Consider the following 22,973-nt stretch of genomic DNA (forward strand, 5'->3'; position numbering starts at 1 on the left):
AGAATTATATTTTACAAGAAAATTCTATCCTACAATAAATAACATAAGCATTTAAACATATTTAAGTTTAAAAGCCCTCAAAAAATGTTGTCCCGTCAGAATATATATTCAGAAGATAAAAAGCAAAATAAAAATAACACAACACATCAGAGACATATTTGCATTAAGTATAGCAGAAAAAGTATGACTATCTATGCTATAAAAGGAATTCATGCAAATAGACAAGAAGAAAAGTCCACAATTCCAAAAGTTAAATATGGATATAATTTCAAAGGACAGGACATAGAGCTCAAGATGCAGAAAACAAAAATGGCTAATAAATGTCGACACTATTTAATCTCAGTGGTAATCAAAGACATTTGAATACAAAATCAGTGTCACAGAGTTTGTCAGATAAATTAGCAAAGTTTATAAAAACAATATTCTGGGGAGATTATGTTGAGACAAATACTCTTACTCATAGTTAATGGAGTTAGAAATTTGCACAAAATTGGGAAACTTTTGCAACCTGGCAAAATATATCAAGAACATTAAAAATACTCATACCCTTTGACCAAATATTTGCATTTCTGGGAATTTTTCTAAGGGCATTGTATTAGTTTCCCAGAGTTGCTGTAATGAGATACCACAAACTGGCAGCTTAAACAACAGAAATGAACTGTCTCACAGTTCTGGAGGCGAGAAGTCTGACAACAAGGTGTGGGCAGGGTGGGCTACTTCTAAGGGCTGTGAGGCAGAAGCTGTTCCAGGCTTCTCCCCTAGCTTCTGGTGGTTTCTGGCAATCTCTGGCGTTCTTTGGCTCGTGAAGGCACCATCCAGAATTCCACCTTCATCTTTATGTGGTGTTCTACCTGTGTGGGTGTCTCTATGTCTAAATTTCCCCTTGTTATAAGGACACAGTCATCTTGGATTAGAGCCCACCCTAATGACTTCGTGTTAACTTGATCAACTGCAAAGACCGTATTTCCAAGTGAGTCACATTCACAAGTATTGAGGATTAGGACTACGACATCTTTTTGGAAGATATGATTCAACTCATAACATACATAATCCAAAATTTTTAAAAAAGCCTTTTTTCTAGCATAAATGCATTCATCATAATACTATTGTCATCGCAAGATGACATATTAGAAATATTATATTAGAAATAATATAAACACGTAACAGTGTGAAATAAATTAATTATATTCTACTAAATGCAGTGAAGTTTATATAGCCACGAAAAGGATATTATGCAGAATTTTAAGACTAGCAAGGGTAATGTGGGCAGAGTTTATGCTATAATTTAAGGAAGAAAATATACAAAATCGCATAAGTACTGTGATCTCAAGAATATAAAATGCATAAGAGAAAAGATTTTATGGACAAAGGAAATGCATTAAATTGTTCACTGTGAGAGGGCTAAAGGTATGGAAAATTGTTAATTTTTATTTTAATTTTTATGTTTTTCTAAGTTTCCACATTGGGCCTATATTTCTCTAATAGAAAAATAAATTAATTCTAAAAAAGCCCATAGTACACTTAAAGATGAAAAGACTGGGCATTCTTCCACTCATTGGAGCTCATTAGCACTCTGCTGTGAGATTTTATATTTAATAGGCTAGCTTTCAGGATGGAGAAAATTGATTAGGACCCCAGGACCTCCTATGTCTTAGAGAAGTTCTGTACTAACAATCAGAGGACCTGGGTTTTATAGACATGCACACAGAGTTTTCTGAGGACCTTGTTTCAATTCTACCTAGTGGCTTAGTAAGCCGCTTCCCCTCTGAACGTCATTTCATCCATATGCGAAATGAGAGAACAACGTATAGTGTTGATTCTGGAGAAGACTCTTAAGTCCCTGGGTGAGTCTACACCTTCCCTTGGCAGTCCTCTCTACACAAACCTTGGGACTCGTGGACGTCCTAACCCCAGCCACGTCCTAGCCCATCTCTCCTGCTTATTCTTCTACTGACACCTCCTCCTGGATTATCGAACCCAGTGCCTATTCCTCCTAATTCTTTCTTCTTTGTTTGTGGGATTCAAACTATTCAACTTCAAGTTTCCCTACTTGTTTCAATTCTTTGGCTTTCAAGATACTATTTTTCCTGGAAAGTTTAGGAGTGTCAGACAATTTTATTACGGAATGCTGGAATTAGGGAACTTCATTCTGAAATGCTTTCCAAAAACGTAATTTATCCAGATAAGGATTACCTCACTCTTCCTTTTAACAATATTATTCATTTAGCAATTAATAACATTAGTTATTATATATGGTATAATGATATATTATTTTAATAATATGTACTTATGTAATTGGGGCCAAAATTTGGCACTTGTTAACACTCCCTCAGGACACACGGCAGCAGCCAAAAGATTCTTAGGTGTCCCAATAGAGAACTCTATTAATTCCCCACTGCATTTTCCAATTGCTTCTGGAAAAAAATTGCCCTTTGACTTCACCGTTGTCTTCTAAGAAAGGAAGCTTCTGTTGAATGGGAAGCTACTTCATGAGCTGACTGTCTTGATTCATTTAGCAATCCAGATCTAGAAGTAGGCGTTCAAGGTTGCAGACCTGCTCATCACGGTATAGGACGAGTAATTTGAAATCTCCTGGGAAATCGAAGAGGCAGAAGGTGAGGAAGAGAGAATGAGAGCAGGGTGGTGAGAAGAAGAGAGGAGACAGCAGGAGTGGGCAGGGAGGACCAGGGAGGAGATCCCAGTGTGGGTGGCTTTCCTTTGGAAGACAAGAAAGCCTATTAGTTTTTAATAAGCCTATTGTGTGATCTCTTGGTGAAACTGCAGCTTGATATGAAGTCTACTGCATTCAAAAGTGCTATGTGGAGCCAACCCTGATTGCCTAGCAGTTCAAGTTCGATGTATTCCAGTTCGGCAGCATGGGTTAGGTTCCCTGTGGTGGAACCACACCACTTGTCATGTCAGTAACCAAGCTGTGGTGGCGGTTCACATAGAAGAACTAGAAGGACTTACAACTAGCATATAAAACTAAGAACTAGGGCTTCAGGGAGGGAAAAACAAACAAAAAAAACCCTACATTAATCTTTCAAAAGAAAAAAAAGGAAAGCGAATGCTGTGTGTAAGTGGTTTCTGTTCTATATTTTGTTTGTTAACACATAGACGTGTTTTGACAGATGAAAAGCTTGACATTCATCCCACATTGAGGCAATCTGGAACCCCAAAGGCAGAGGAGACTATGAGATTAGAAGGATTCTAAGCACCATGGAATTTGGAGAAATTTGTTGAGGCCACAGGCCAGATAATTGGGGATTTAAGAAAACTGTGCCTGTGTCTCAGGGGTTACGAAGGGTCCAGCAGACCTCGGATTACACAAGAGCATGACCAGCTTTTCCCTCTGGCAGGAGCCAGCCCCTGGAATGCTCTCCGCCCCATGCTCCCTTCCTCTTGGGCTGCAGCTGCCCTGCCAGGTGTCCCCAGAGCCTCTTTGAAGAGGGAGGAAGCACAGCCATCAACCTACGCATTTTAAAGGCCTTTTTTCCTTTTTAAGTGAGGAAAGTTTGCACAATGCAAATGAACAATGGGTCTCATTTCCAGCCTTCCCCAGAAAGGGGCTGCTCCTTGATTGACGCAGGAAGGAAATCGAGGCTTGGCTTTTCAGAAACCAGTGCTAGAATGAAGAGACGAGCTTGAGACAGGTTGCAGGAGAGGAAAGCCAAAATCGTTTTCTAATCACTGATCCAAAGTTTTCCTTTCAAGACCTTATAGGATTCAGTATTTTAGGGGACGGACAAGGCAATCTTGAGGTGACCCAGAGAAACATGAACCGTCTGAGCATTTTAGTCACTAGACTTACCTTTGGATGAAGAGAGGGAATAAATATTTTCTGAGCACTTGCAGTGTGGCAAGCTCTGTGATAGGCACTTCTCAAGCATTTTCTCACTTGATAGATAGATAGATTGATCTAACAACGTCCCTCCAAAGCATGTGCAATTATCCCGCTCTACAGAAGATGGATTTGGGGCTGGGTAAAGTGACTATGCAATGTCACATGGCCAGGACGTATGGCAAACACTGCTGCAGTGGCTTGCAAGTGATTGCTTTGGGGACATGATCTGGCTGGTAGCTATTGTACTGGACAATGCAGATATAGAATGTTTCCATCACTGAAGGAAGTCCTGTTGGGCAATGCTGTTCTAGACAGAATGGAACAGACTGAAACAGTCCCACTCAATGGAAGAGAGTATTCGTAAAAGTAAGAGATCAGTAGGAGTGAAGCGGAACATCATCAGGACTCCAGGAATTAGGTGGAGAGCTCTAACTTAGGATCCTAGAGAGCAGATATGGAGGGTTCAAACCTGGCAGCAGAGTAGATGACCTCTCTCCAAGAGTCAAGGGCTGCCAGGTAGGAGGAAATCAAGTGGACAATGCAGCTCAGTGGACAGGGCTGCAGATAGACTATAGACCATGCTCACCTCTTGATGGTGGTCACAGGGTTCATGACATATAGTCGGCTTTGTCCTCAGCTGGATAAGGGACTGATATGGTTGAGCCAGCACTGATATAATAGGGTAGAGCTGTGGCAAATAGAGCCTCAGTCTGTTTTATGTTCACATGCAAAATGCACGCACATACGTGTGTGTGTGTGTGTGCTGGGAAGGCAATTAAGCATGCTTTCATCCTTGACTGAGCAGCGCATTTTCTTGCCTATCCTGGCTTCCAGTTTGAACTCTCCTGTGAGGACATAAGATTGGAAGTGGCATCTTAGAGATGTTTAGCATCCCAACAACTCTCCCTGTCCTCTTCAGCTGTGAGGGTCTCTTTTAAACTCACGTCCACTTTGAGCTTTCTCCTCATGGGATTAGGAGATAAATCGGCTAGGGCTGTAGAACAGCTTTCTTTTCAAATGCGTGTTGGAAATGTCTGTCTAGCTCAGTCATAATGATGCATACTAGTCTGGATTAAGTAGGAAAAACTACGTGATGAAAAGGACTCACATTCCGGCAAAGACGATATTCGCTCAGCAATAATTGCCACAGAGATGTCTCCAGCAGTTCTGTCTCTTTGCCATCAGAATCAGCTCCTGAGATAAAGCACTGTTAATGTTAGCATTCCCCCCATATACTTGTGTATAGAATACTGTACAAGATGCTTCTTGAAGGAGGAGTGACGTCTCTGTTAAAGTTTTGCATACTCTGTGCTCACGGCGGAGATTTACAGTACATGAAACCAAGGCTCTGACAAGTCCTGTAGTAAAGAAAGCTTTTTAATCCTGTTTAAGCCAGCATTTCCCAAGCTAGTTTAGAAAGTCTTCTTTCCTTCCTTCTTTCCTCTCTCCTTCCCTCCCTTTCTTCCCCACCTCCCTTTTTCTTCTTTCTTTCTTTTTTCCATAAAGTATCTATAGAATAAAGATCTATAAAACACATTTGGGGAAACAACAGCATAAACACAACTGAATCATGACGTGTGTGTGTGTGCTGAATTTCATTTCCAGGGAATCAGAAGCGATGATGGGTATTTGGGGGAGGTTGTGATTTCCACGGGCCCGGCCTGGAAGTCTGGGAGAACTTTCATAACTTTGTGATCCTTCCTTTGAGCCATTGCCCAAATTTTATTTGTTGAGTATGAGTTCTATGTAACCTTTTATTTGTTAGTTCAGTTGCAAATGCTACCAGTTCCATGGTCGCTGCAGGCAAAGTGTTACCTTTTTATGTAACCTTCAGAGATATTTTATCTGATTGATGAAACTTATGGCGAACTGACAGGGTTTGCCACTACGTTAGTTTCTTACCACCCCTTACTTGGTATCTTATCATGGCCTCCTAATTTGCCGCCCTTTCTCGCAATATCACCTTAGCTCTCCCTCTTGAATCCCTGTCTCACTGTAACAAAGATGATCGTCGAAAATGATTCCCCTACTTGAACCACATCATCACTCCCCACTGCCAATAAGGTAAACCCCAACCAATTTCTCTGAAATCGCTTGATCTTGTGACCCCAGCTATGCCTTTGCTGTTCCTTCCTCTTGTGCCCTTTTTCTCACTTACCTAGCAAACACCTAGTCAACCTTGAAGACCCCGTCCAGTTGTCATGACTCATGTGGAGTACTCCTTGGCATTTGCAGGAAAAGTTATTTATTCCCTCTTCTGTATTCCCGTTGCATTTATCCATGCTTTCGGCTTTTAACGTCAAATAGAAATTATTGGAAAGAAGCTTGTGTCAAAGAGAATTTTGAAAAAACTGTATAGAACTCAATCTTCCCTATGTTCGATCCTTCTTTGATAAACTTACGCTATTGTCATTATCTATAGCTACCATGTACATTATGCTCCAAGCATTGACCGATGCATGTTACATACATTTTCTCTTCAATCCTTAAGACAAAAATGAATATTTTATCCTCACTCTACCGATGGCCTTATCCAATATTGTCTGGCTTCAAAGTCTGTGCTTTTTTCGTTATATAACATTGCCTCTTGGGTACAAGACTAGCCATATTATGTGTCACTCAGCACACTCCATGTTTACAATAATTACTTTTAAGTCCCCCAAAACATTTCGAGGCAATTTAGTATCCACATTTCTTACCAAGAAAGGTGAGTCTTATTCGCCCAAGGTCTTGTAACAGGTTGATGATAGATTAGAACCCTGTTGTCTTTCTGATGCATCATACAATCTCAGGTTTCCATCATTCAGGAGACAGAAGCCTGGGGTTTAGAATGGAGACCAGGAAGCTTTCTTAGATCCTTAGTCATGAAAGTAGATTCAGGAATCACAATCAAAGGTGAAATGATTAACTATTAGGAACATACAGGGGAAAGAGGAATGTGTTAAACAGCGCCACAGGAGTGCAAACAACAAAACCCAGACAAATGACCCTGTTTCTTCAACTAATACATTGCAAAGAAAAGAGAGAAAGAAAGAAAGAGGAAGGGGACAGAGAGAAGGAAAGGAGCAGGGTAGGGAGAAAAAGGTTGTAGATTGAAAGAAAATTAAGTATATCAACAATTGCTATGTATTATCTTATTTCAATCTTGATATTTACTAAAAATCTATAAAGTGAATTAAGAGGAAATGAGAGAAAACCTGAGTACTGATTGGGGATTTGATAAAAGTAATCACTTATTGTTAATTTTTAGGTGTGATAATGAAATTGTGTTTAAAAAGGAAGTCCTAGTTTTATAGAGATAAATATTAAAATATTTACTGATACAATGATAAATATCTTAGATATGGTTTAAAATAATCTGGGAGAGAGGCCAATGGGTAGGAGTACAGATGCGTGTAGATTGGCCATGAGCATAATTGAAGCTAACGATGGGTATTTGGGAGTTCCCTTTATTATTCTGTGTAAATTCAAAGTTTTTAATTATAAAACATTAAAAGTAAGTGATTAACCGAATATGCCCATTCCATGGGCAGAAGGGTTGATAGACATTTTGAATGTTTTGTTATCAATAAATTGATATCAAAGCAGAAAACATGTCTTCAAGCCAGATTCTTGTCCAAGTAGCCAGATTCTCGTTTTCCCACGGAAAAGAAGTTTGCTAGGAATACACGTTTAGAAATAAATTGCCAAGGGGGAAAAAAATCACAGCATTTCTCCTTGTGCTCCTGTAGCTTGTTGTCATGGCAGCCTGTATTTTGAAAATGGATTTGGATTTACCACTTGATTTATTAAAATATGTGAATTTTTGGCCTAGGAACAATTTTGCTGTTTTACACCGTGTGATCAGGGTAAAAGATCCCAGGAGATAACCCACGTTTGCCAAAGTATCATTGGTGTGATAGAATTAAAATTTTCCATAGTAACTCTTTCCACTCCAATGCTGGCTGGTCTTAGCTGAGGGCATGCTGAGGTTTCCCAACAGGAAAGAGGGAGTAAGATGGAAACAGCATGGGTTGGGCCCTGGGAGAGACTCACTTCAGAAAGAGGAAAGTCACTTAAATCAACAACCTTAGAAATAAAGAAAAGTCAAGTTCCATCTGGGTCAGGGTTGATATGTTAGAAGACTTATTGCAGTGGTGGAACAGTGGCAGAAAGGTTTGGGTCTTAGCAGAGTTCTCTTCATTTTGTCAATGTCAGGCTCACTCGACGAGGTCTATTCAGGAAGTGGTAGGGTTGCTCAAAGAGGTGCAAGGACTTTTGGAGCGAGGATCTGGGCTGGAAGGCCATGATTCTTTCCTGGGCTACATCACCCAAACCATTAAGAGTGAGAAATAAGCACAGGGGACCAGTCAGTCAATCAGGCCTTAGGCAATACATAGGAGTTTGGGATGAGAGGGCCCATAGGAGATCTGGGTATGTGTTCTCTCTTACCCCGACATGTGCTGACCACCATATACAGAATGGTAACTATTTCTGAAGCTCACTTTCCTGGAGGGCAGGGAGGTACTGACATCTTCTTAAACTGGGTCTCCATTGCCCTAGGATTGGACACGGCTGAGGATGGTGGGGGCAGTAGTCAGTGCCCACAGCTGTGCTGGGAAGGGCTGGGGCAATACAATGAGCAATTTTTCCAGCTGCTTCTTTTCTGGCCCATGAGAAAATTCAAGGCAGCGTTGACTAGAAGATAAGGTATAGCTTCTTTGCCAGCCCAGTTTCGAGTTGAGCCTGAAGCTAATTCTCTGGGCCAACAGCCATTGACATTTATGGCAAAGGCTTCCCTGAGTCAGGGAGCCTCAACTTCTGCAATCTACACGCCACACTCTTATCTGATGGAGCTGTTCCCTTGGCAAGCTGTGTTATTCCTGTAATGCTAAGTGACAGAGAAAATAAAAACACTCAGCTGAGAAAAAGCCACAATGTTAACGTGAAACACAAAGTCTCTGCTCATCTGAATCTTAGTTTATTTTAAAACAGAACCATAACGGCTCAGATCCTGAAGCCTGGGAGGGGCTGTTGCTACAGCTGCCTGGCTCTCAGCTCCTTCCCTGCCTTGCCTTCTGGTCTTAATCCTCTCCGTTTTTCCCAGGAGTCAAGGTGGTATGATGTGGGTTTGCCCTCCCTGAATAGAACTCAAAGACCAAGGGAAGAGTAAATTCTTGAATTTACAGTAAATGAGCCTGAAACTAATGTCACCATGTTCTGCTCACTAACCCTGAGGTCCCTCTGACTGAATGAAAGCTTGGCCCAAGTCTCCCAGGAGCTTTGTTCTGGATGAATCTGGCTTTTGTGTTCCATCTGAACCAAGTTTGGGGTCTTATCCCAAACTCTTACAGCTGGCATTGAGCAACATCTGGTTGGCATCTTCTCTACCCCATTTCCTGGTGTTTGCTTGCATTTTTTGGAATTAGCTCAGTTTTCTTAATTTTTTCCCTGAGTGTTTTCTGAAGAGTGTTATCCATATAAGAATTTTTAGCCATATAAATGCCCTGGGGAGAATCCTGCTATGGAGGCTGCTTCCTGTCCTCACTCCACCTCAAAACTGGAAAAACAGGAGCCCATGATGGAAAATGAAGAGAAGCGGTCCAAGTCTAGAAGAAAAGCAGGAAATTATCCCAGAGGAGAGGATTTCATCAAGCAGGGGAGACAAACTCTGCAAATTACACGTCTCTAGAAGACGGTTCAGAAACGTGGCCACTAAGTTAAGAATTAGTGTCCTTTGACTGTGTAAGGTAGTGATGGTCAAAACCAGGACAAATGAATCGAGAAGCGCATGGGAATAAAGAAAAAGGAAATGTTGCCTTTTTAAGAGATTTGCTCTTGAGCATCAGTTCTCAACTTGGGGTGCACATTAGAATCTCCTGGAGAGCATTTAAAAAATACCGATGCCTGGGCTCCATCCCAGATTCTGTTTTAACTGTTTTTTTTTGAGGGGACTTGTTTTGTTTGTTTTAGTTTATTTTTAGGATGAAAACCACTTGAATTGTTTGTAGCCCAACTGTAAGTAGCCAGGAGAGAGGAAGAGACTAAAAATACAAACCAGTGGTGGAGTAACGATGTAACAAGATTGCCAAAGAGGCGGCAGCTAGAATCCAGAGTCCAAGGGCTTGACCTTAGACCTGGACGGGTGAACCGAGAGTACAAGGTGACTTCCTTTGCCAATGAGTTTTCTCACCTGATGGTTTCTAGGTCATGACATTGCAAGCCAGGTTACCTTCTGAGAATCTGTTTTGACCAAAAGCAGAGTGTCTAATGAGGTTTTGGCTTGGATTGCCAACACTATCTTCTCTAAGAGTATAACAATTATACAGGAAAACTCCTTCCCTGAACTTGTGTGATTATAAAAATATTTGTGATGAAGGTGGAAATAATGGAAACTGGGGATGAAGAAAAGGTGGACAATAAACACTTCTAAGTATGTAATGATTCTGTAAGGCACATATCTGAGCCCCTCTATAAAGACTTCTAAAATGTCAGTGACAATTTATTCCAAAGCCATTTGGCTTCGTCCCAAAGTATTTCATCCAAGGAAGGCCAAGTTCAAGCTAGTAGTCCATAGCCCTGAGTCAGTCTCAATCTGTTGTGCTAGAATGGAGCAGATAAGCCCAGAATAACACAAACCAGTGAGCCAGGGAGACTGAGACACAAACAAATGGAGATACTCCAGGTGGAAAGGCATGAAGACATCATGGAAAGTCAAGCAGACAAAGTCAGGAGAGTTGAACAAGGCTGGCAGTGAGGATGGAGGAGAGTGGGTGCTAGACAATCCTCATGGGTGCTAGGTCTTTTCTGTGGCTCTGTCATTCCCTCTGCAAGTGAGTGTAGCCTGGGTCTTCAATGGGCAGAGAGGAAAACCTGTCACCAGGTTTTATCATCGTTGGTTCATATCTACCACACTCAGTAGAATATTTTTAAGAAATTAATTTGTTTTGTATAAAGATCAGATACCCAAAACAAAAAAATCGAGTGATATAAGGAGTATAAAATAAAAAGGAAGAGAATTTCTCCATCCTGCACTGTGAATCTTGCTCCCCAGAGGCAACCATCATTAATATTTTCTGGGTGGGAATTCTTAAATGAGCACTTTTATAATATCAATTTTTAAGGGTAAAAACTAGATAACTGCATAATACTGTAATAAATAAAAAGAAGATGACACCGCTGTGACTCTTCAACATAGCTGCACAGGGAACTCTCTGACAAGCTCAATTTTTTGAATGATGTCTACAAATGGTGGGAAAATAAGTTGAATTTATATGAGTGATTTTTGGAGAATAGCGAATAACAAAGAAGCACTGCAGGCAAAGAATCACATTCTGTAAAGGTGACTAAAGAAGCATGATCAAATTCTGCAGCCATGATTTCACTTGCTCCAAGGCACCATTTGAGAACGGATTACTAAAGAGATAATTGGTGGACGTTTAGACAAGAATGTTACACGCACTAGCAGCCAACACGCACCTGCTAAAATAAATCAGGAATTAGGTTAAACCACCATTTTTTCCTTTAAAAACAAGGTGTTTAAGCTGGTAATTCAAGGAGAAGGAATGAAAATAGTGTGTCCGAAGTTAATCAGGGATTAAACACGTGACATCATGATATCCTGGTGGATGAGATGGAGGTATACATTCCGGATAGGATTGAAGTTGGAAAGGTTTTTAGCTAACAGTAGCCAAAGGAGGCTATAAACTAATCAACCTCAGTTGAAGACAGGAGAAGCTCCATCCTAAATCCTGTCTTATTTTATGCTTTATTTTCACTGCCTTCTGTGAAAATATATATACAGTGTCTGGGGCAGAGTAGATGTTCAATAAATATGTGCTGAATGATGAAATACAAGAATGAATGCATGAACAAATGGGCGGATGATGACATGAATCTGGGAGGGACGAATAGCTAACAATATGGGTGATATAATTAGGAAACCAAAAAAAGACCTCTCAAGCAGTGGGCCAGAAAGATCATCAACCTGTGATGCAGTAAGTGGGAATACAAGAACATCTGTTCTTTGGTGCAAATTTAGCTTCTAAAGCACAGAGAGGAGGCTAGGTGGCTGTAAGTAAACTTTGTCTGTTTCCTGAGCCCCCTTGTTCCCTGGCTTTATGCTGTTGTAAATTGCAACTGATCTGGGGGGAAACTTGCAGAGTCCTACCAAATTCCTTTCTCTACTCTAGTGCCCTCGGAGAGAGCCCGTGGTTAGCGATTAAGAATTCATCAATTTCTTATCTAATAGTCTCTCCACTGTGGGAACTCTCAAGCTTCCTGCGGACCCAATTTGATGCCAGTGAGAAGGAGCCCCAAGCCCCTTGGCCAGTGGGTGCATTCCTGGAAGCCATCCAGTCTCTTACTTTGCCCTCCCCCTCAATCTATTGCCAAGCCACGCAAATGATATTCTCTTAACTATTTTTTGGAGGTTTGTTCAGCTTATGCTTAAAAGTAACATCAAAATCGTGAGCATGCTGGTCTGGCCTGGGCTCACCACCTGAACCTTCATTTCTGTGGGCACAGAGAGAATGTCCTCCCTCTCCCCTTTTCCCAGTCCTACACCTTTTCTCTCACGTTTCTCCACTTCATAAGAATAGGAGCTTTGATAAAAATTTTGAAGAGCTACTCTCTTAGCAACTTTCAAATATGCAGTACAGTATTATTAACGATAGTCACCATGCTGTACATTACATCCCCAGGAATTATTTATTTTATATCTGGAAGTTTGTACCTTTTGACCACTTTCACCCAGTTTGCTCAGCCCCCACCCCCCACCGATCAGTCAACTATATCTCAATTTAAAAAAAAGGGGGGACGGCCCCATGGTCAAGTGGTTAAAGTTCTGTGTGCTCTGCTTTGGTGGCCCAGGTTCAAAGTTTCAGATCCTGGGTGCAGACCTACTCCACTCATCAGCCATGCTGTGGAGGCATCCCACATACAAAATGGAGAAAGACTGGCACAGATGTTAGCTCAGGGTTCAGGGCTGATCTTCCTCAAGCAAAAAAAAAAAAAAAAAAAAGAGGATTGGCAATGGATGTTAGCTCAGGGCGAATATTCCTCCCCACCCCCCAAAAAAAGAAAAGAAAAAAGGAATAATCACTTGTTTGAGATGAAGCAACCCTGGTGGACGCTAAGGGGAACTCCGTGTCAGGGAGGCAAAGCAGGGACTGTCCCTAGACTGTCATCTTGTTGTTGGGAACCCTGCCTCTGCCTGATTCATCCTCCATCCTTTATCTTCTTGTTACTTAAAGTGTGGGCCACATGGCCTGGGAGCTTGTTGGAAATGCAGAATCTCGAGCTCAGCCATAGACCTGCTGAATCAGATCCTGCAGTTTAACAAGATCGCTGGGTGACTCATGGGCACATTAATGTTTAGAAACACTGGTCTGTATTCCTTGGGATAGGACCGTGTGGGAGGAAGCAGTCAATATTTGTTGTGTGAGTAGGCGGGGAGAAAGGGAAGGGAAGGGAATGGAAAGAAGTAAGTTTAAGTCAGAGGAATCAATATGAGGCAAAAGCAGTCTGAATTTGTGACAAGTATGACATAAAATTGTACTAAGTGCAAACGGTAACACAAGCAATTGCTACAAGTGTTTCCCACTTGAATAAAAAAATAAATATCATGCATGTTAGAAGGAATTACTTGCATATTCACATTTTACTTCCTGTCCTGGAAAAGTGTTTTTAGATAGGTTAAATATGCCCCATGCTTCCCTGAGTCAATATTTTAGCAAACTCTTCATAAAAGGGGAAAAAAGTGAATTTCTTCCTAGTTCAGGACACTTTATCAAAAAAACCCAAGTTGGGGAGACCTATGGTTCCATTTGTCAGTAGCATGATTTGAGTAATGTATAGTTGCTGTGGTCTGGTGTGGGGAGACAAGCCTATAAACACCCGCATACAAGCAACATATCGTGCATATTAACTCAGGTGCTATTAAAGCTAAATGCTTAGAGCACCCCAGAAGCTCATAGAAAAAAACTTGTCTTTGCTGAGAGTGGAGAAGGGGTCAGAGAGGATACTCCAGAGGGCACAATGCTTGAGGTGGGCGTTGAAAGCTGGGCTGGAGTTTGCCAGATATTCTAGAACAAGATGGTGGTGTGTGCTAAGGTGACAAAGAGGAAGCCATGCCTTGGGGACTGAAGAAGTGTGGTGTGGCTGAAACTGGGATGTGGAGAAGTGGGAGGAGAGGAAAGACGTGAGACTGGCAAGATGGGTGGGGCCACATCAGAAGGGCCTTGAATGCCAGTCCGTACAAGGGAAGATTTGAGTCAATATTTTCATTTTAGAGAGAAAAGTCGAAAGGCAGAGTGGGTGATGGATAGATAGGGTGGGGATGGGAGGAGCCAGATGGCGGCAATGGTGCAGGTAGATAGAAATACTGGAATGAGGGAGACCAGCAAACGGAGTTATTGCATCATTCAAACAAGACTAGATGGTCATGAGAGATGGACTTCAGGCAGTGACTGGCCATGGAAGCAGAAGGAACCAGGAGCATTTCAAAGGAATTCAGGAAAGATTCAGTCTTCACTGTCCTGTGACTGCTTTATTTATCGACAAATGACCCCCAACAATCACGAACCTCCTTGCTGAGGTTTCAAGTGCTGGCTGTAGGAAGAACAAGAACACTTGCGAGACCAGAAGCTCGTTTTCTCTCATCATCATGTTTGATTTTGTTTTTCGAGTAAATTTTGCCGTTCTGGGAAGCTCTACAGAAAACCCTAAGTGTCTTTCACCAGCAGGCTAGACTTTCCCCCTAGCTCAAGTTGGTGACTTGCACTTGTGAAGACATCCACGAGTGAGTTTCCATTCAGCATTTCCCTTGTGAATTCATGTAGTACCTTTAAAGGCTCATCAGAAGGATACAGCACACGGAGAAAGAAATATGGGTTGAAAGGTAAGAAGGGAGATTTGTCAAAAATTTTAGAGTTGACAGGAGCCCAAAAGTCTGTTTTGCTAAACCTGAACATTTAAACTCGGAAGCAAATGTCACTTGGCTTTCTGGGAGGCATGTGCCCTGCGGGACGGGGATTAAGACACTACTGTAAAGTCTTCTGTTTGATTTCCTCCCAGCTCTTCATCTTCTGAACTTCTTGCATCCAGCAATGCAACTTGGACCATCTTAAACCTCTGCATCCTCCAGGGATTTTTAAGTGAGGCTTCGTGGCTCTTCCCAGAGTCTTGGAAGAGCCTGAAACTGAACGCAGACTTAATGTGTATGCAAGAAGGTTTTCAACATTTTCCTCATAGAGAATGCATAGCATTGCATGAGATCCTCGAAAGATCCATGACTCAGAAAAGGGAAAACGTCATTGCTCTTCACATCACTGCCACTCCCCAGCCCCCAGCAGGTACATCACATCCATCTCCATCAGCAAGAATCCCCAAACACTCTCTCCAGCTAATAGTACTGTTCTGAGCTTCCGGCTATTGTTTCTATTGCTTGTTTGGCTGATTTTGAGACAAAGGGCAATGAGCACACCCCAAACCTGAGCTCATTATCTTCTTCTCAAACTTGTGCTCCTTCCTTTGTATGTGACAAAATGCCTCATACCCCTTTCTTACCATCTGCAGCCAACCTGTTACTAACTTATGATAATATCACCTCTGTTTTTGAAAATTTCCTTTCTTCTTTGGTGTTCTGCTACTTAGAGGACAGAATCCAAACTTGTAAAAAGGGTGTAGGAGCCCTTGAATGAGGGAGCCCAGCCTTACCTCCATCATCACGCCATCATCCTCCACCTGCACTGTGCACATGTTCAGACCCCTCTACTGTTGTACAAGCTGGTCCCTCTACCTGGAAGACTCTTTCTCTAATTGGATGCCCGACAACCACATCTGCAAGACTCAACTCAACTAGGTCTTCTGTGTCTTCCTGACTACCAAGCTACTTCCTCCTTCCATGTGTATACAATGCCTTTCACATAGCACTTAATTCGATGAGTTTATTTCTTTGTTTCTGTGCCCCTCTCTCCAGGTGGGCCTTGTGTTTCTTGAAAGCAGAGCCTGTGGTTTATCTATTGTGGAATCCACATTGTTGAACCCTGGTGCAAGAAGGTTTGGTACTCTGTGGGTGTCAAATAAGGATAATTGTATGAATCTCAATATTACTCTCCACAATCATACTTTGGTGGCCTTGTGATTAAGATTCAGTGGTCTCACTGCCATGGCCCAGATTTGTTTCCTGGTCAGGGAACCACACCACCCATCTGACAATTATCATACTGTGGCAGCTGTGTGTTGCTGTGAGGCTGAAAGCTGTGCCACGGGAATTTCAAATACCAGCAGGGTCACCTATGGTGGACAGGTTTCAGCAGAGCTTCCAGACTAACACAAACTAGGAAGAAGGACCTGGTTACCCCCCTCCAAAAAATTCGGCCATGAAAACCCCATGAACAGCAGCAGAGTATTGTCTAACATAGTGCAAGAAGGTGAGAGGATGGCGCAAAAAGACCCTGCAGGGTTCCGCTCTGCTGTACACAGGGTCACTGAGAGTTGGAACTGACTCCACGGCACTAGCAATAAAATCATCCTTTACATCTATCTGACTGATAAAAGATAAGGCTTCTGAGCCAAAGACCTGATAGGATTTTAGTTTGGAAAGTGGTGTTTACCTGAGCAGAACATTGCATAGAATATTTTTCAGCAAGTGTTCCTCTTGGATCCACACGAAAAAATAGGGATCATCTTAGATCTCTTTTCTGATTATTTCTTCTCAGAAACCATAGTCCTTTGCCACATCCACAAAAATTTATGAAGATCCTACTGGGTGCCAGTATCTGTGCTGTATGCTGTGATAAACACAATACTCATGTGTCCTGCCCTCATGAGCGTACATTCTAGCGGTGGCTCTCTTGTCTTTATTTTACCATTTCCTTTCAGGAATTAATCACGTGATCACTTCTGCCTGAACAAAAATATTTGGTCTGGAACTTTTTTTTTTCAGTAGGAGTAAGGCATCTACTCTCAGGTGTCCTATTATAGTTAAAATCAGGGGTGATCTTAAATTATAATTATAGGAACAATTATGATTCTTGTTAAGAGTTACTATAGGTCACATTGATTGTGCTCTTACTGATATGGACTGAATATATTCCCCTAAAATTCTGTTGAATCCTGACCCCCAATGTGATAATATTTGGAGGTGGGGCCCCTGGGAGGTAGTTAGGTTTAGAGGAGATCTTGAGGCTGGAGCCCCCATGATGAGATTTGTGCCCTTAGAAGAAGAGGAAGTAACACCAACGCTCTCTCTCCACCATGTGAGGATACAGTAAGGAGATGGCTGTCTGCAAGCCAGGAAGACAGTGTTCACCAGGAACCAAATCTGATGACACCTTGATCTTGGAGCCCCCAACCTCCAGAATGTGAGAACTGAAAGCCCGCTGCTTGAGTCACCCAGTCTATGATATTTTGTTATAGCAGCCTGAGCTCACTAAGACATTTCCTTTACACCTATCACAGTGCTAGGTGTTTATCTGCATTTTCTCTATAATCTTAACAGGCCTGGCAATAGGTACAATTATCATTATTATCATGTGTGCTTTACAGATGAAGAAACTAAGGAACCAACAGGTAAAGATACTTGTTTAAAAACTAAGGTCTGGGCCAACCCCAGTGGCCTAGTAGTTAAGTTCAGCACACTCAACTTTGGTGGCCCAGGTTCGGTTCCTGGGTGTGGACCTACTCCGCTCTGTTAGCAGCCATGCTGTGCTGGTGGCCCACATACTAAAAAGTAGAGGAAGATTGGCATGGATGTTAGCTCAGGGCAAATCTTCCTCAGCAAAATAAACCCAAAAAACAAAAAAAAAGTAAGGTCTATGTAATTCCAAAAGCAGTGTCCCCAATCTTTTCTCTTTGACTGGGAATCCAGGAGTGAAGAAATCGTTTAGAATAACCAAATCACACTAGCCATACTGGTGTTCAGATCTATTCTCAATTAAAATATACAAGAGGAATATTTAGAGGCATTCCATCACACAGGAGTTATATTGACTTTAATTCTAATCTCAATTCCTCCTGGCGAAGTCTCAGAGGAGAAGAACCGTGTCTTCAATTTCTTCAGTATTCTCGCACAATATCTAAAAATCCCACAACAAGAGCTCATGGAAATGAATTCATTTGTTTACATCAGTTTTCCCAAGTACAGCTGTGGTAGGAGAAGGAATGAGTGATCCAGTGGACAACTCTACACGTTCTCTCTCTGGAAAAGAGGAGCTGAATTTATCGAGGACCAGATAGGATCCGTCAGAGTGTGGCTTTACCACAAAGCCCATGATTGTTCCACGCCTCACCCCCAGTTCTTGGTACAATAAGTTCTCAGTGAATATATCCTCAATTGAAGAATCAAGATATAAATTATAATCATAATTATATCAATAGGTTAGTGTTTCTTAAACATTTGTAATCACAGGGTGTTGAGTACTTTACTTGTTTTCTCATTAAATTCTTCCAACAACCCCCTTGGAAAAAATACAGTATTAACCTCTTTTATGTATGAGGAACATGAGACTCAGAATACATTATTCACTCAAGGTAACACAGAGCTGTGATCTGAACTCAGAAAATCTAACCACAGTGCTGAGCGATCTCCCTCATCCATGGGAGGGATGCAACACACCATGGGGGTACGGTCACTGGGGATGGAGGTAACCTGTGGGAGGCAGCAGCATAGAGTGCGGAAGGAAGCAGCTCCTGGAATCAGGCTCTCTGATACGAGCTGTTCAGTAGGAAATTTCCTACCCTTTGTAAGGCTCAGTCTTATTCCAAAGAGTTGCAAGGATTAAATGAGAAAATACATGTAGAGCCCTCAGTGGAACATGGTAAGCAATTAGTCAATGTTTATTATTAATATTATCAGTATTATTATGAGATATCTGAATGTAGTTCCTTCTATTCTGAACCAGGCTGCACTCAAGAATAATATTAATGACACAAAATCCAGAGTTGCTTAGGGTCATGTGTAATAGATGCCTAGTCCAAAACCCAGCCTATTAAAATGGCTGTACCTTCCAGAGTTTCCCCATGCCTTCTACTTCTTTGCTATGTTAATGAGTTGTAATAACCCTTTAAAAGAAAACTTTTTAATATATTTTCTGTTTATCTCGAATATTTCCTTCCTTTGTCCTCAAGGTTGGGCAGTAATTAGAAAAAAAAATTCTCTTTTCCTTTCTTTCTCAGATCCTGTTCAAGTTGAGCAGGCCCTGGCTCCTTGCCCACCCACCTTTATTCCAGATGTTACCCTGGCGAACCGCTCAGGCTGTAACCAGGCAACCATTGGGAAGAGGGCCCTCCTGGCTCAGGGCCGAGAAACAGAAGAAAAACAAATAGGAGGATGTCTTGAGCCTTCTACTTACTTTGGTTTTCCAATCTCATTTCCCTCGAACTTTTATTATTTTTGTAATGGAAACTGGGGGTTGGTATCTGGGCTGTCTGTTCACACACCAAATGTCCGGTCTGTTCTGGAGCAGGGCTAGATCTGGGCTCTGGTTGGATTTGATCCTATTGATCCTGATTTGAGACTGACAGCCAAGGAAAACATTCCTACGCCCCCTCTCACCATACAGGAAAGGAAAGCATTGACCATGTGGCTTTGTAGTGATGGAGTTCGGGGCCCAGCAGAGAAAGGGCTCTCAGGCAACTGAATAGCTGAATAGTGCAGATAAGCTAGGCATCCAAAGTGGAGTTTATCTGCCCAGTTTTCAATCTTAGAACATCTCTTTAATGCACATCCCTCCTGTCCTCTTTGCCTCTTGTCTGGACTATGGGTTAATCTTCTCTGTGGTCTCCCTTTACGTGCAGGGTTTAGAATTCAAGTCTTCCCATCCTGATTCTGCTGGAGAGACCATTTTGGGTACAAAAGTAATGATATCATGATCTCATTTAAGCTTCTTCAGTGGCTCTCCATAGACTTCAACCTTGTTTCTCAAAGTCGGGAACCCTGTCTTTGAGAAGCATCCTTCATTCATTCAACACTTATTTCCTGACTACCTATCTTATGCCAGGCATTGCTAATCTTCCAGGTACTTTGGGTATATCTTGTAAACAAAATAGAGAAGAACACTTACCCTCATGGAACTTGCATTCTTGTGGTGGAGGGAGACAATAAATTAACCAGTTAAAAATATGATATGTCACATGGTGTTGAGTGCTGTGAAATTAATAATGGAGGGACAGACAGGGTGTGAAAGACTAGGGGCAGTCTGTGAAGGGCTCATTGAGAGAGTGACAGTTGGGAAGAGATCAGTAATTGGTGACAAATTTAGCCAAGAAGAGGAGATCTGGAGTCAGAACCTTTGAGGTAGAAGGAAAAGCAAGTGCAAAAGTCCTGAGGTGGGACCATGCCTGATGGACTTGAGTTATAACAAGGTGGCCAATGTGGCTGTAGTGGAATGAGTTAGGGGGAGAGCAACAAGAGATGAGTCAGAGGGGTAACATGGGGACCTATCTTATAGATTCTTTAGAACATTCTATGAACTTTGCTTTTCACATGAGGTGAGACAAGAATTCACAGGATGGTTTTGGGCAGAGTAGGGAAGTGATCTAATTTACTCATAGAAGGATCATCATTCAGGCTTCTGGAAAAAATTTTTTGCCTGAAAGGCAGGGGCCCAAGCAAGGAGACTTCTTAGGAGACTGGTAAGAAATAATGAGGGATTGGGCCAGAGCAGTCGTGGTTTTGGCCAATGCCTCTTGCTTGATGATTCTCTCCAAATAATCATCCACTTTCTAGTTGAATTCCTCTAGCCACAGGGAACTCCCTCCCTGCCAGATTATCTGGACTGCTTTGAGGATGCTTAGAATTTCAGTTATTCCTTTTAGTGGGCCGGAGTCTGTCTTCCGTAGGTTTCTTTCCTTCATTATTTTGGTTCTACCCCTGGAGTTCATTAAAACCAAACCTTGCTCCTCTCCTTTGAGACCATGTCTTCTTGGGCCTCCTCTTCTCTAAAATCAACATCTCCAGTCCTGACTCCTTCATCATATGGCATTGTCCTAGTCATGCCTCCCCAGCCTGGGCACCCTCCTGTGATGGTCTTTAGCTGGGAGAGTTGTGCATTTACCATCTTGGCAGCTGGGGTCTATGAGGAAGCAACTTCGGCACCGTTTGTCATTGACCTCTCCAGGCCTCATTTTATTTTATTTTTTAAGTGTAGATGAATTTGTTTCCATCATCCTTCTTTTGAGGGCATGGTAAGAGTTAACTTCTAAACAAACTCACACCCCTTTGCAGATGACAGCAAACACCCAACGTAATATTATCCTTATAAAACATGTCTTTCCATAATGTGGTCCAAAGCCTAGAGAATATTTTTACTGTAGCATTTCCTGCCATTAACATTTTCCTTTTGCAATGTTCAGATAGTGTTATGAGAGCGTTTGTGTTATAAAAAGCTACATAAACACTCTTACCTTGTAGTCTACAGCATTAGTTAGACAGCCACAGGCCTTTCTGTCTTCTTTTCCTTCCCTCCTAAGTGTAACAACGCTAAAGTGTTATACCTTTCAGAGCCGGATGAAATAATGTGTCTTTAGAATGAGCCATGAAAGGTAGAGAGCATTATATCAGGTGGTATTGGCACTCTGAGAGCAAGTAGATGTATGAAGCTCTGCAAAATTCCCATCCCAATTGGCAGCCAGCAAGCCATCACATATGCATTTCTGTGGGGATTATTTTATTAAAATAAAAGTGTACCCCAAATGATGGTGGAACAGATGGATTTGGGAGTAGCAAAGATGGAAATGATTTCTTTTCTATAACTTGGCACTAAAGGGTAGGAGCATATGCTGGACAAAGAGGGACATGCACTTTAGATCTGCAATTACTTATCAATTATCAAACACCTATCAAAACCGTGGACTATGCTCTGTACTTTGTGGTAAGGATAAAAATATGAGTTAGATAAGCTCTTGCCCTTGGTGGACTCGAAATGCGGGAGAAAAAAACGTCCTCAGATATTGGCAATGCTAGAAAGAAATGCAAAGCAAAGATGTGGTAAAAAGGAGGCAATGATTAACACCTTGAAAATTATTTAGCAGTTCTCCAAGACGTAAGTATAAAACATGCCGGAGAGCTCTAGTGACACAGAAATAGCATGGGTTTAGTGTAAGAGGCCTAATTCTGGAATCTGGAATCAACAGAAACTTCTATGTCCTCCGACTCAATATCCATTTTTCTTTAGGAAAATTTTTTTAAAAATCCCAATTTTATTTAGGATGACAGTGCCCAACTAGAAGTTGACATTTTCCAAACTCACTTACATCTTGGGGTGGTCCCGTGACTAATTACCCTAAGGAGACAGAAGCCAAAAGGTGACGTGGAGGCTTCTTAAAGAGCTAGCACAGTTGAGAAGTTCCCCCCTGCTGATTCTTTCCTGCTGTCTGAAAGGAAGTTGGCAACACCTGGGTTCTTTCCAGTTTTGGGGTTTTTTTTACCATTATGAATAAATCTGCAGTGAACACTCCTGTATGCGTCCTTTTGTGGACTCGTACAAGTCCTATGTGGGTAGGTGGTATTTAATTTTCTAAGAAACCACTAGATCTTCCCCAATAGTTGTTCCTTTTCATACCCTCACCAGTAATGTATGAGAGTTCTGATTACTCCGCATACTTGTTAACATTTCGTGCTGTCCATCTTTTTTAATTTTTGCCATTTTGGTGTGTGTGTAGTGGTATCTCAGTGTGGAGAATACCATTCTTGAATATACGAAATAAAACACAGATTTATAAGAAAAAACATGTATCTCAAAAAATATTTAAAATATTTGAAATATGTTACTGTGTGTGATTCTTTACTAACATTAAATAACAAGATCTAGCATAAGACCAAATAAGTCTATAATTTGGAGGCCATTGAAGCATACGTAAAATGTCAAGACAGCTGTGATAACTGCATTGATCTGAAACCATCTGTGATGTCTGTTGGTGACCAAGTTTGACGTATTGCTGATACAACTGTAATTGTTGCTTGTAATCATGATAGAAGGAAATGCTAAATTTCACATGGGAGTTAGTGAAAATGAAGATGTAATTTTTTCCCCTGAAGTTTATAGACTTCAGGTTAAGAACCTCTGGCGCAGAGGCTATAAAAATATTCAGTGGAGAGGAGGGCAAGTTTGGGGAATCTCTTGGGTACTATCTAATTCTGAGAGTC

This window comes from Equus przewalskii, chromosome 21, assembly GCF_037783145.1.
Source record: "Equus przewalskii isolate Varuska chromosome 21, EquPr2, whole genome shotgun sequence".
NCBI classification, from domain to species: Eukaryota; Metazoa; Chordata; class Mammalia; order Perissodactyla; family Equidae; genus Equus; species Equus przewalskii.